This window comes from Anabrus simplex, chromosome 6 (assembly GCF_040414725.1).
Source record: "Anabrus simplex isolate iqAnaSimp1 chromosome 6, ASM4041472v1, whole genome shotgun sequence".
Classification (NCBI taxonomy): Eukaryota; Metazoa; Arthropoda; class Insecta; order Orthoptera; family Tettigoniidae; genus Anabrus; species Anabrus simplex.
In genome coordinates, this window is record NC_090270.1 from 83830479 (window position 1) to 83845230 (window position 14752).

At 41.5% G+C, this 14752-nt stretch overlaps 1 protein-coding gene across 2 annotated transcripts in view; it reads right to left on the minus strand.

The window, feature by feature from the left end:
• LOC136875491 (lysosomal acid glucosylceramidase) overlaps window positions 1–14752 on the minus strand; it is a 37266-nt gene that overhangs the window by 187 nt on the left and 22327 nt on the right. The window lies entirely within an intron of this gene.

The window sequence follows — 14752 nt, forward strand, 5'->3', positions numbered from 1 at the left end:
TTCCTTCCTTTTAGAGAGAAATTCACAATATACAGAGCATTTTGGTTGTGGTCAGTACCAGTATAAATAAGCATACAAGGAAGCATTCAGAAACATTTAAAATTGATTTGTGTGCCTTGAAGTGTGTTGTTAGGTAGCTAGTTTTTTTGGAAGTTACTTGTAAACGTATGTTCCCATGAACCCGGAAGAAGAAAAATCTTGTAAAGATAGGTTACACTAATTATCATATCACGTGCTTATGTGTTACATATTATTATACAAAGAAGCAGGAATTAGAATTAGAATTGGTCTCGCAGGTTAGGATACTCATTTCCTTCTCCCTTACCTACCCACTTCCTAGCCCTACAGTCACATGCTGGACTCGATTTATTCACTGGTTGTGACTCTGATTATTTTGCAAATGGTAGTCATGGGGGAGATACATATTTTTGTGACTGCAACCATATTTGTCTCTTCTCTGCTGAGCATTTCAAGTCAGCATATTTCTTGAAAGCCAGCCCCGTGGTGTAGGGGTAGCGTTCCTGCCTCATACCCGGAGGCCCCGGGTTCGATTCCCGGCCAGGTCAGGGATTTTTACCTGGACCTGAGGGCTGGTTCGAGGTCCACTCAGCCTACGTGATTAGAATTGAGGAGCTATCTGGCGGTGAGATAGCGGCCCCGGTCTAGAAAGCCAAGAATAACGGCCGAGGGGATTCGTCGTGCTGACCACACGATACCTCGTAATCTGCAGGCCTTCGTGCTGAGCAGCGGTCGCTTGGTAGGCCAAGGTCCTTCAAGGGCTGTAGTGCCATGGGGTTTGGTTTGGTTTTTTTTGAGGGCTGGTTTGAGGTCCACTCAGCCTACGTGATTAGAATTGAGGAGCTATATGACGGTGAGATAGCGGCCCCGGTCTCGAAAGCCAAGAATAACAGCCGAGAGGATTCGTCGTGCTGACCACACGACACCTCGTAATCTGCAGGCCTTCGGGCTGAGCAGCGGTCGCTTGGTAGGCCAAGGCCCTTCAAGGGCTGTAGTGCCATGGGGTTTGGGTTTGGTTATATTTCTTGAAATTCAGTTTGTCCATCACGGAATCTAGATACTTCTTCCTCAGTCTTCCTCTTCCCTTTTTCCCCAGAACTTTTCCTTCCAACATGATCATAATTGAATTTGTTATGACATAGTGTGTGGCCAAGGAATTTGGTTTTCCTCTTTTCTATAATGGTGATTATCTCTCTTGTTTCATCTACCTCTATCGAGCAAGTTGGCCATGTGGTTAGGGGTGTGCATCTGTGAGCTTGGACCTGACTGTCGGTAGCCCTAAAGATGGTTTTCTGCGCTCTGAAAAAGAAGTACCAATCCAGAAAGGGGTGAAGGCAAGGCTGCAGTTTGTCCCTGCTCCTTTTCAGTGTTTATATAGAACAGGCAGTAAAGGAAATCAAAGAGGAATTTGGAAAGGGAATCACAGTCCACAGTCTTAGAGAATGAGTACAAGATGAAAATAAATAAGTCCAAAACAAAAGTGCAGTCGAACAAAGTCAGGTGATGCAGAAAATACTAGATTAGAAAAGGAAGTAGATGAATGTTGTTACTTGGGTAGTAAAATAATTAATGATGGCAGAAGTAAGGAGGACATAAAGTGCAGACTAGGACAAGCAAGGAAGGTCATTTTAAGATAAAGATCTGCTCACTTTGAACACTGATATAGGAATTAGGAAGGTGTTTTTGAAGATTTTCATGGTATGCAAGTGAAACATGGACTCAGAAAGAAAGAGGATAAATATTGGTCATAAAATGCCTTGAATTGTACATACAAGATAGCACAGAATACAGTACAACAAACTAATATTGAAAAACTGGTCTTCTTTCCCAAATTATGTTACAAAAATCTCTAGTTTTATCACTTTTTGAACTGATTTAACCTTTCTAAGCAACTTGAAACTATGGCCTTAAAAACCTTAGAAGCCTCAATTGCTGTGCTTAGAATTAATACTTAACAATACCTGTAATGGTTATAAACTCTAATATGAGCCCACTCTTTTTCTTGATCACCAACATGACAACCAAAATAGCTTAATAACCTTATTTTAATGGGTCTGTTCAAGAATAATGCTGACTTTTTATGGTAAACTGTTCTCACATGAAACAAAAATTGTTAGATGAATTTACACCAACAGGAGAAGATTTCTTCTTTGCAAGGAATAGAAACATACAGTTGACAAAAAGTACTTAAAACCACCTCTCAGAGACAAGCAACATTTAAACTATGTAAATTCCTCTCGTGATTCTCCACTCTCTTAACCACTTCCTGTCATGTAGAACGTAAAATGATAAAATCCTCTAATCCCTTACACCTTTGCAACCTTCTACACTCAGCCCAACTTTACATAAGCAGGCATTTCCCTCTGGATCCTGAAGAACAAGAGAAAAAAAGGGAAATGTTTGTGCAAACTGGTTTCAGAGAACTACTGATGCATTTCAAGCAGTCTCTGGTTCACTAACATTATTTTTACTTATATTTTCAGTTTTTAAACATATTTTAATGATTGATTACAAATTAGAGGCTGATGGAGGTTATGATAGCAGCACTATAAGAGACTCGGTTTACCGATGAGGATACAATAGAGTCCGGAGTGTACAAACTCTACAAGGGGAAACCTGGTGAAAGAGTTATCAAGACACTCCCACAATTTGGTACTGTGTTTGCGGTACACCACAAGATGGTTGACCATATTTTAGAGTTCACTTCATCTAACAGAAGAACCTCCTCGTTATCCTTCAGGTCTCGTAATAGAGCATACACAATCGTAAATTTCCACTCACCCACGAATGACACAAACTGTACAAATCTGGAAAATGTAGAACAATGCTGGGCCACCTTAGAAGAAACTCTAGATAAAATCCCTTTCCACCATTCCATCATACTCATGGGAGACTTCAGTGCACAAGTCGGTAAGGAGTGGAAGTACTGGAAGATAGTAGGCCATTATCCCACCCATAAGAGAACAAACAGAAATAGAGGACGTCTCATTGAACTCTGTGACAAGTACAACTTAGTTCTGTAATCAACAGCCTTCAAACGTCTACCTAGAAAGGCCCAAGGTATTACGAGGAGCCAACCTCTGATCACTACCTTTCACTTGTCAAGATTAATATGCAACCATTTAGGAAAACACCAAATCTCCAAAGAAGTCAGATACCCAGGTTCAACACTCTGCGTCTGCACGATGAGGATTGTGATTTTTAGGATACCCTGAGGAAGAATACAGAGAAAGAAGGATGGCCTGCCTTACAAAAAGCCTTGCTGGATGCCACTCAGGAAGCTATCCCTGCCTCATCAACCGAAGGCAAACACCCATGGTGGAGTAGAAAGTGTGATGAGGTTATAGAAGAAAGGCGTAAAGCCTGGACTAGGTGGAACTAACATAAAATTGAAGCCAATTATGAAGCCTTCCTCGTGCAAAGAAAAGCTACAGCTAACACCATCCGCAGAGCCAAGAGAAATTACCTCAGGAGCCTAATGCAACAGGCTGAAAATAATTGTCAGAGAAACAACTCAGGAGACCTGTACAAAGGAATTAAGAAGCAAACAACCCAGTACACAGCTCCTACCCTCATCCTCCACGGGCCAGATGGAAAACTTCGACTGAACAATAAAGACTGCACCAAAACACTTGCAGATTATTTCCAGAAGCTACTAAATGCAGAGGAACATAAAGAAAAGCTTATTTTCCATGAGCCTTCACACAGGAACCTTGATTCTCAACCACCTACAAGAGAAGATATAATGGACATCATTGTTGGTCTCAAGAACAACAAGGCTTCAGGTGAAGACGGCATAGTTGCCAAGATGTGGAAACATGCAGATGACCAGTCTTTGCAGAGCATCCATCAAATCATAAAGGACATATGGACAACAGAGTCCCTACCCGAAGGATGGACCTCTGCCGTGATTTATCACCTCCACAAGAAGGGAAGTAAGACAGACCTCAACAATGATAGAGGTTTTTCCTTGTTACAAATTACCTACAAGATCCTCTCTGTAGCCCTGCTCAATAGAGTCACCACACAGCTAGACTCACAATGAGGTGAATACCAAGCTGGTTTCCGTAAGACTAGATCTGCCCAGAACGGATACACAATCTTAAGACAGTTCTCAATTACAAAAGCTGAGGTGGACATCCCTGGATGGTGGTCCTACTAGATTTTCAGAAAGCTTATGACTCTGTGGACAGAGACACTCTTTTCTCCATACTATGGGAACTTGGTCTGGATGGGAAGATCCTACAATTAGTTCAAGCCACTCTGAGGAATACGGCGTCCAAGGTCAGATTCAGAGGTGAACTATCCGAAAGCTTTCCAATCAGAACAGGAGTTAGACAGGGTGATGGTCTCTCCTGCATTCTCTTCAACTGTGTCCTGGAAAAGATCATTAGGGAATGGAGAACGATGCTACCACCAGGATCTGGACTGAAGCTTGGGTACAAGAGAGACAACCTCATTGTCCCATGCCTAGCCTTTGCCGATGACCTCATTCTACTGGCAAACAATATAGAGGAGGCTACCTACAACTTACAGAGTCTTTATAGTGTAGCGGTTAAGACTGGTCTGAAGATCAGCATCAAGAAGACTGAATTTATGACCAATATCAAGGAGGCCCCTTCTACAATTCCTCTCACAGACGCTACCATATGAAAAGTATCTGCAGTTAAATACTTGGGAGAATGGATCTCTGCAAATCAGAGCGAGGACTTAGCCATAGATACCAGATGTACCAAGTTTGAAAGGGCTTATCACTCCTGTCGTAGTATCTATTCATCTAAGTGCCTCTCCAAGGACCTCAAACTCAGGCACTACAACTCGGTTGTCAAACCATCTGTTCTGTATGCTTCTGAGTGCCTTGTAATGGCCAGGAAGGGCCAACTCAGAAAGCTAGAGTTAAAAGAGAGGAAGATCCTGAGGAGGATATTAGGACCAATCAGAGAGGAAGGAGGCATTTACAGAATCCACCATAATGATGAACTGTATGAACACCAGAAGGACATCATCACATCTGTAAGGAAAAGGCGCCTGACCTTTTATGGACACTTGGCCCATCTGGATTCCGAAAGACTCACCAACAGGATATTCACAGTAACAGGAAGAGGCAAGGCTTCTAAGAACAAATGGATCACGTCAGTTAAGTTGGATATGGAACAACTAGATATCCCACTGGGACAAACTCATGACCGACTACTGTTCCGTCAAGCCATCCGACACGGAGTTTTTCCAACATCCCTTAAAGTAAGAAGACTAGAGGAACTAAGTGGACAGAGGAAAGAAAGCTGGCTCATAGTCAGCAAATGAAGGAGTATTGGAAAAAGAAGAAGAAAGCAACAACTTTACTGAAGAGTAGATACAAGCCCCGTGGTCCTCAGTAGGCCTAAATGACAAAAAAGAAGAAGAGGCTAATGGAACATTTTCATGTTCATATTACTTCATAAACTTAACTTCGTATGCCTGTCCTTATGTCGCAAAAACTTGTTAACTAACAATACCATTCTAAAGCAATTATAGGGTAATGATAAAATGAATAATTTCTTTTCTGTGTATTTAATGTCTTGATGTGGTAATGGTGACACTTAAGAAACATATTTAAGACCATGATATCAGTTGTCCAGGGTCTAGTTCCTGGTTCTTGGTTCTGACAAGTCATCAAGATTGGTTTGAGGAACTGGAGCAATGTGCACTCAGCCTTATGAAACAGAATTAAGACAAGGCAATATGGCGACATACATGCCAGTGGTTACAGGTTCTACAATGGGCTTTATGTCGCACTGGCACAAGATAGGTCTTATGATGACAATGGGATAGTAAAGGGCTAGGAGTGGGAAGGAAGCAGCTGTGGCCTTAATTAAGGTACAGCATTTGCTTGGTGTGAAAATGGGAAATCACAGTAAACCATCTTCAGGACTGATGGCAGTGGGGTTCGAACCCACAATCTCCTGAATGCAAGCTCACAGCTACATGCTCAAAACTGCATGATCAACTTGCTCAGTCGAGTCTTTACAAGTGTTTTCTGTGCATTAATAATTGTCTATTAGTAAATAGTGTAGTGACATACTCAAAAGGTGTAACAGTGCATTCATGTAATTCTCCTGATGATATAATTATGGATCTACCAGGTTGTGTATTATCTGCATTGGTGTGGTATGCTGCTGACACCATCCTTTACAGAGCCATTTGAAATGAGAACAGCATGGACAGGTTCCAGTCAGATCTTGATAATGTGGCTGTGTGGTGCAATGTACCATATTTATTCGTGTAAAACTCTCGGTAAGTAAAGTGTCTCACTTTGTGTGGCAATGAGAGTCTTGTGCTGCTGAGAGTACTGCAACCACTTTGTGATGCAGAAAGCAGGGTTGTCAGACTGCCTATTACTGGGCAGCCACTGTGGTGCTTAACTCTCGCATTAATTGGAGACATTGAGCTGAACCTCGGGACCTTAGCAGTGTACAGTACGTGAAAGTGGTAGATATTGTAACTGGCTATTTATAAACTATACCAGTTGTTTGCCAAGAAATCACATAACATGTGCAAAAATTCCAACTTCTAGGTACAGGAAATTAAAGAAGAGGCGACATTGGCTTTGTGAAATGCCGCTATTAAGGAACACTTTCTTCTCCTATACCAGTGATATTATTATTGATTTTGTAAATAGCTACAATTGTAAGTATGTTAATAATAATGAGATTCTTTTTGTGTTTAACACAAGTAATATTTTGCACCCAAGCAGAAAAGACAATATTCTTGATTCGTTCATAAATCTCAGTCCCACTATAGTTTGTATCAGTGAAACGTGGGTGTCAGACACAATTAAAGACTCAGATGTGCTACCAGATTCCTTTGCTCTGTTCCTTAAGGACCGGCTCCTAACCTCAGGAGGAGTTCCTCTTGCTGTAAAACCAGAGTGTAATCCAACAGGACATCCATGTTGGCAATGACTGCTGAAGTCTTGTGGGTAGGAAAAAAAAAAAAAAAAAAAAAAAGAGATGAAATGGCGTATGGCTTTTAGTGCCGCAAGTGTCCGAGGACAAGTTCGGCTCACCAGATGCAGGTCTTTTGATTTGACGCCTGTAGGCGACCTGCGTGTCATGATGAGGATGAAATGATGATGAAGACAACACATACACCCAGCCCCCGTGCCAGCGAAATGAACCAATTAAGGTTAAAATTCCCGACCCTGCCGGAAATCAAACCTGGGACTCCTGTGACCAAAGGCCACTGTAACTGTGTTTTAAGCATTAATTTTATGCTTTGCTACACCCGGTCACTAGGCACGACATAGTAACATGGTAGACTGACTTACATAAATGATTTAAATAATGTATGTTTTTTGCACAGACTATAGCAATTAAGATGTACAATATTATAGGTTAGGATCCACCTTTCAATACTCCGTAATAAGATGGTAAAAAGTAGTTACAACCTGTTTAATGGGACCGGTTTCAACACATTTTAAGTGTCATCATCAGCCAATTTGCGAAGATCTTAAAACAACTAGCACATTGAATACAGGCAAAAAATTAATTAACATTGTATTATAACGTAGCAATTCAGTAAATGTTCAAAACACAATAATCACAGTCACTCTCTTGACTGTGATTATTGTGTTTTGAACATTTACTGAATTGCTACGTTATGATACAATGTTAATTTATTTTTTGCCTGTATTCAATGTGCTAGTTGTTTTAAGATCTTCGCAAATTGGCTGATGATGACACTTAAAATGTGTTGAAACCGGTCCCATTAAACAGGTTGTAACTCCTTTTTACCATCTTATTACGGAGTATTGAAAGGTGGATCCTAACCTATAATATTGTACATCTTATTTCTCTATTCAATACGGAACAATAATGAAGTTTTTAACTTTAAATGACTATAGCAATTGTCGGGTGTGGTCATAATCATTTGTATGCTGAGCTTGCAGGGTATTAGTATAACAAAGGATGCAGTGGTGGTAGTGGTGGTGGTGGTGGTGGTGGTGGTGGTGGTGGTGGTGGTGGTGGTGGTGGTGATTATTGTTTTAAGAGGAAGTACAACTAGGCAACCATCCTCTATATAACACACACTTCAAAAAATGAAGATATCGGCCAAAGGAAGACAAGGGCCACGAAGGGCGTGAAAATGAAAGACTACCTCGCCCTCGCAAACCTAATAGTGTTGGGGTCGGAAAAGAACAAGAGTTGACCAAGGGAGGTCAGATAGGATAGATGAAAGTGAGGAGCCTGGCACAAGTAAGTGGAAGTAATGCCAGGACTCAGCTATGGGCCCCGTGATCGCCAACCCATGCTCCAAAGTTCAGAGCCCTTTCGGTCCCTTGTAGTCGCCTCTTACGACAGGCAGGCAATACCATGGGTGTTATTCTACCGCCCCCACCCACAGGGAGGAACAAAGGATGCCAGTGTAGAAGTATCGAACATTTTCACACATTTGTTGGGCTGCATAGAACAAAATTAGTAGGCGCAAGACAATCACCCAGTATATGTGTTTATTTTACATTCTTTCTCATCTTTCATAACATTTCATTTCTATTGCCTGTATTCTACTAGTTCTTGAGTTTTCAATTCCAAACCTCTCCGCAGTGTTCATATGGCAACAGGGCATGTGGCACTGTTGATAGCGATTTGTATATCATATTGGGATGTTCAGCCTTGAGCTAACCCCTTGGTGTTATTTGACAGGAGTAGGCTATATACTGAGACCAGGTTTCACTCTCTTCCTACCTCTTTATCATCTTGCACCCAGGCATGCAGATGGGCCGTCGTCATGGTTCTCAGTTCACAGCCTGCACACATCATTCTCACAGTTCAGGATGGTATTCGCTGTCCACACACTCCAGTAGAACTCCGCTCATAGCCCCATGCCGAAATCCGATGCTCTCTTCCACATTGTACCAGAAAACGCGACATTCTCTTCCAGCAGCTGGCCCAAGAGACACACCCATGATGACAGCTCTATTTGGCAGACACTCCAACAGACAACAGACTAGTACACTCATTTCAGGCTGTACTCACACTCGACCACTGACTGACGGAGCTTACACTGAGCTCACCCGTACTGAACTGAACTCACCACACCAACTAAACCAACCTGAACCCACCCTATCTGGATGTTTCCAGAAGGGATCCACCTCCCAGAGTCTTCCCAAAGATGAATACTCTTGGTGCACTGTTCAGAGTCTGGAGGCCTCCAATGAGGGAGCAGGACAATCCAGATAGCAATGGTGGAAGTGCTGGCCAGTCCGTAACTGTCTCTCCTCTGCCTGGTAGGAAAACAGTGGGCCTTCCTTGGTGATGTGCATGTGATTGGAGCTGACAAGCTTGCACCCCTTCCTGTAGTTGTACATTGGCATGCCAGACTCAGCGGGTCACCACGCCACACTATCTTGAGCAACCCCTGGCATTCTGGCAACATATCTTTGTGAGTAGATTTCTTGAAGCAGTGTAAGTGGCTTCATTTAACAACAACTGCTTCCCCCATTTCCTAGCTTGGCAGTCTGCACGATCAGTCATTATGTGTAAACAGTACTCTATGCATAGATCAGCCTTCATACACACTTTGTATTAAGGCACTCGTACTTCTCAACCGGCACTGAGACTTCTCAAACATCTGGTTGACAGTAGAGCCCTCTATTACATAAATACGGCATGTTCTTTTTTTTTTCTTCATAATAGTCCAATCCCTATCTCACTATGCATTTGTACAATGTTAGGAACATAAAAAGATGAGACCAGATAATTTTTATTTTTTTGAGCATTGAATCTGGTTTATGGTTCATGTTTGTGGGTTACTGTAGTCACGTCCTAGTTCGTGAACCACGGGCAACGGCTGAGTGGCCTAGTAAGTGGTCCTGAGAGTCGGGATACCAGTTGCTATGGAATGGGAGTGGGCATCTCGGACATATTCTGAGTCGTGGCCCTCCTTGTGCTCAGACGGCTAGGACTATACAATCCACCGGTGGTCCATAACCCGTTAGAGGAGAGATCCTCACTTGGACTATGTGTAAGTAGGGTAGCATCCTGCTTCATGAATCTACCGAGCTCAGAACATTTTAAGCAAGCCTCGGACCTATGGGAGTAACGGAGTCCCACTCCCATTTGACAGGCGAGGGACTCCTTGGAAACAACTTGGCGAACGAAATGGAATTCGATGGGGAGCTATCAATATTAATGGGGCTTATGGAAGAAAGAAAGTAGAACTGGCTGAGTCAGCAAAGAGGATGCATCTGGATGTGCTAGGAGTAAGTGATATTCGGGTAAGGGGAGATAACGAGGAAGATATGGGAGATTATAAAGTGTACTTGACGGGTGTTAGAAAGGGAAGGGCAGAGTCTGGGGTAGGGCTCTTTATCAGGAATACCATTGCACGGAACATAGTTTCTGTTAGGCACGTAAATGAGCGAATGGTGTTGGTAGATTTGTCATTTGGAAGAATTAGGACTAGAATTGTGTCCGTGTATTCACCATGTGAGGGTGTGGATGAGGATGAAGCTGACAAGTTTTATGAAGCATTGAGTGACATTGTGGTCAGGGTCAACAGCAAGGATAGAATAGTGCTAATGGGCAATTTCAATGCGAGAGTTGGGAATAGAACTGAAGGATACGAAAGGGTGATTGGTAAATGTGGGGGAGATATGGAAGCTAATAGGAATGGGAAGCGTTTGCTGGACTTCTGTGCTAGTATGGGTTTAGCTGTTACGAATACATTCTTCAAGCATAAGGCTATTCACCGCTACACATGGGAGGCTAGGGTTACCAGATCCATAATAGACTATATCTTAACCGACTTCGAATTCAGGAAATCTGTTAGGAATGTACGAGTTTTCCGCGGATTTTTCGATGATACAGACCACTATCTGATCTGTAGTGAACTAAGTATCTCTAGGCCTAGGGTAGAGAAAGTGAAATCTGTCTGCAAACGAATAAGGGTAGAAAATCTCCAGGACGAGAACATTAGACAGAAGTACATGGATATGATTAGTGAGAAGTTTCGAACAGTAGACAGTAAGCAGGTTCAGGATATAGAAAGTGAATGGATGGCATACAGGGATGCTGTAGTAGAAACAGCAACGGGATGCCTAGGAACAACTGTGTGTAAATATGGAAAAAGGCGAACATCTTGGTGGAATGATGAAGTGAGAGCAGCTTGTAAACATAAAAAGAAGGCTTATCAGAAATGGCTCCAGACAAGGGCCGAGGCAGACAGGGAGTTGTATGTAGATGAAAGAAACAGAGCGAAACAAATAGTTGTTGAATCCAAAAAGAAGTCCTGGGAAGATTTTGGTAACAACCTAGAAAGGCTAGGTCAAGCAGCAGGGAAACCTTTCTGGACAGTAATAAAGAATCTTAGGAAGGGAGGGAAAAAGGAAATGAACAGTGTTTTGAGTAATTCAGGTGAACTCATAATAGATCCCAGGGAATCACTGGAGAGGTGGAGGGAATATTTTGAACATCTTCTCAATGTAAAAGAAAATCATCCTGATGGTGTTGTGAACAGCCAAGCTCATGGGGAGGAGGAAAATGATGGTGGTGAAATTATGCTTGAGGAAGTGGAAAGGATGGTAAATAAACTCCATTGTCATAAGGCAGCAGGAATAGATGAAATTAGATCTGAAATGGTGAAGTATAGTGGGAAGGCAGGGATGAAATGGCTTCATAGAGTAGTAAGATTAGCATGGAGTGTTGGTAAGGTACCTTCAGATTGGGCAAAAGCAGTAATTGCACCCATCTATAAGCAAGGGAACAGGAAGGATTGCAACAACTATCGAGGTATCTCATTGATTAGTATACCAGGCAAAGTATTCACTGGCATCTTGGAAGGGAGGGTGCGATCAGTCGTTGAGAGGAAGCTGGATGAAAACCAGTGTGGTTTCAGACCACAGAGAGGCTGTCAGGATCAGATTTTCAGTATGCGCCAGGTAATTGAAAAATGCTACGAGAGGAACAGGCAGTTGTGTTTATGTTTTGTAGATCTAGAGAAAGCATATGACAGGATACCGAGGGAAAAGATGTTCGCCATACTGGGGGACTATGGAATTAAAGGCAGATTATTAAAATCAATCAAAGGCATTTATGTTGACAATTGGGCTTCAGTGAGAATTGATGGTAGAATGAGTTCATGGTTCAGGGTACTTACAGGGGTTAGACAAGGCTGTAATCTTTCACCTTTGCTGTTCGTAGTTTACATGGATCATGTGCTGAAAGGTATAAAATGGCAGGGAGGGATTCAGTTAGGTGGAAATGTAGTAAGCAGTCTGGCCTATGCTGGCGATTTGGTCTTAATGGCAGATTGTGCCGAAAGCCTACAGTCTAATATCTTGGAACTAGAAAACGGTGCAATGAGTATGGTATGAAAATTAGCCTCTCGAAGACTAAATTGATGTCAGTAGGTAAGAAATTCAACAGAATTGAATGTCAGATCGGCGATACAAAGCTAGAACAGGTCAATAATTTCAAGTATTTAGGTTGTGTGTTCTCCCAGGATGGTAATATAGTAAGTGAGATTGAATCAAGGTGTCGTAAAGCTAATGCAGTGAGCTCGCAGCTGCGATCAACAGTATTCTGTAAGAAGGAAGTCAGCTCCCAGACGAAACTATCTTTACATCGGTCTGTTTTCAGACCAACTTTGCTTTACGGGAGCGAAAGCTGAGTGGACTCAGGATACCTTATTCATAAGTTAGAAGTAACAGACATGAAAGTAGCAAGAATGATTGCTGGGACAAACGGGTGGGAACAATGGCAGGAGGGTACTCGGAATGGGGAGATAAAGGCTAATTTAGGAATGAACTCGATGGATGAACTTTACAAAAGAAAATATTTATAAAATCCTCCTATCAATACAATTCAAGTCATCTGTTAGATGAAGCAAAGTCTATACATGTTTCAGCCTAATCTCAAGGCCATCTTCAGTAGTAAAACAATGATTACATAATATACAAACAAATTAAAAAACATAATGATGTGAAGTGACAGTGATCATGATTAGTGAGTTAAAAACACACATTGAGGTGCAAAGTCCTCTCGTCTAAAAGATCTTGCTGACTGTTAAATAAAACACTATGCTGAGGAGTGTAGTGAGACCGTCAATACTACATCATCTCCATTCGAGACGACAACTTTTAATTACAAATGTTTACACGTTTTATTCGTAGTATTGACAGTCTCACTACACTCCTCAGCATAGTGTTTTATTTAACAGTCAGCAAGATCTTTTAGACGAGAGGACTTTGCACCTCAATGTGTGTTTTTAACTCACTAATCATGATCACTGTCACTTCACATCATTATGTTTTTTAATTTGTTTGTATATTATGTAATCATTGTTTTACTACTGAAGATGGCCTTGAGATTAGGCTGAAACATGTATAGACTTTGCTTCATCTAACAGATGACTTGAATTGTATTGATAGGAGGATTTTATAAATATTTTCTTTTGTAAAGTGATAACCGTCAATACGGAATGAGATTCATAACTTACAATCGATGGATGAAGCTGTACGCATAAACCGGCTTCGGTGGTGGGGTCACGTGAGGCGAATGGAGGAGGATAGGTTACCTAGGAGAATAATGAACTCTGCTATGGAGGGTAAAAGAAGTAGAGGTAGGCCAAGACGACGATGGTTAGACTCGGTTTCTAACGATTTAATGATAAGAGGTATAGAACTAAATGAGGCCACATCACTAGTTGCAAATCGAGGATTGTGGCGACGTTTAGTAAATTCACAGAGGCTTGCAGACTGAATGCTGAAAGGCATAACAGTCTATAATGATAATGTATGTATGTATGTATGTATGTATGTATGTATGTATGTTGAATCTTTATATTCTGCTGACTAAATATTTTTGCTTTCTGTAAATCTTCACACATAAAGTCCCCTTGTTTATTAATGATTCCTGGAATATCCTTCCTGGAACCTGTTTCTTCCTTAAAGTATATATATACCTACCCTTCCATTTCCTCTGAAAAGCTCATATGACTGTCAGTTATGCTTGATATCATCATATCCTTAGCTGACCTCTTTTAGTTGTTGCTAAATTCCATTTCCTGGCAAGTTTCTTCACTTTCACCTTTTCTTCACAACCATTCCCAACCCTATTTCTTTCTAACCTGCTCCTCCTCATTAATCTCTTGAACTCTTTATTTTAATATGAGTCTTGATCATTCCTTACCAACTTTAATGGTACATACCTGTTTTCATACTCCTTAACAATTCTTTTAAATCCATCCCATAGACTGCTTACATTTAACATTTTCTACTAATCTCTGATGCCTCTGTTATTAACAATATGGTACTCCTGAATCGTCCTACTTTTATAACCTTCCTTTCTATCACATTTACTTTTAACTATAACTCAAATATCTCTGTGATCACTTACACCATCTCAGTTCTTCTAATAGAGCTCATCTGGTTTTATGAGCACCACGTCTAGAATATTCTTCCCTCTAGTTGATTCCATAATTTTTTGAATCAGCTGTCATTCCCAGATTGTTGGTTATGCTTTCTGTCATTCGCATTACTTTCCCAGATAACATTTGGCAAACACAGATCACCCATAACAATCCCCGTTCATTTCTGTGTCTTTCCACACATAGCTGATTATCTTTCAAAGAATTCTGCATCAGGGTCAGCGCCACCCCTTCCAGGTCTGTACACCTGAAAAACATCAAGTTGCCTATCATCTTTAGAGATGACCCTGATATCTAGAATTTCATGTTTGTTCACTTTTCCACAGCT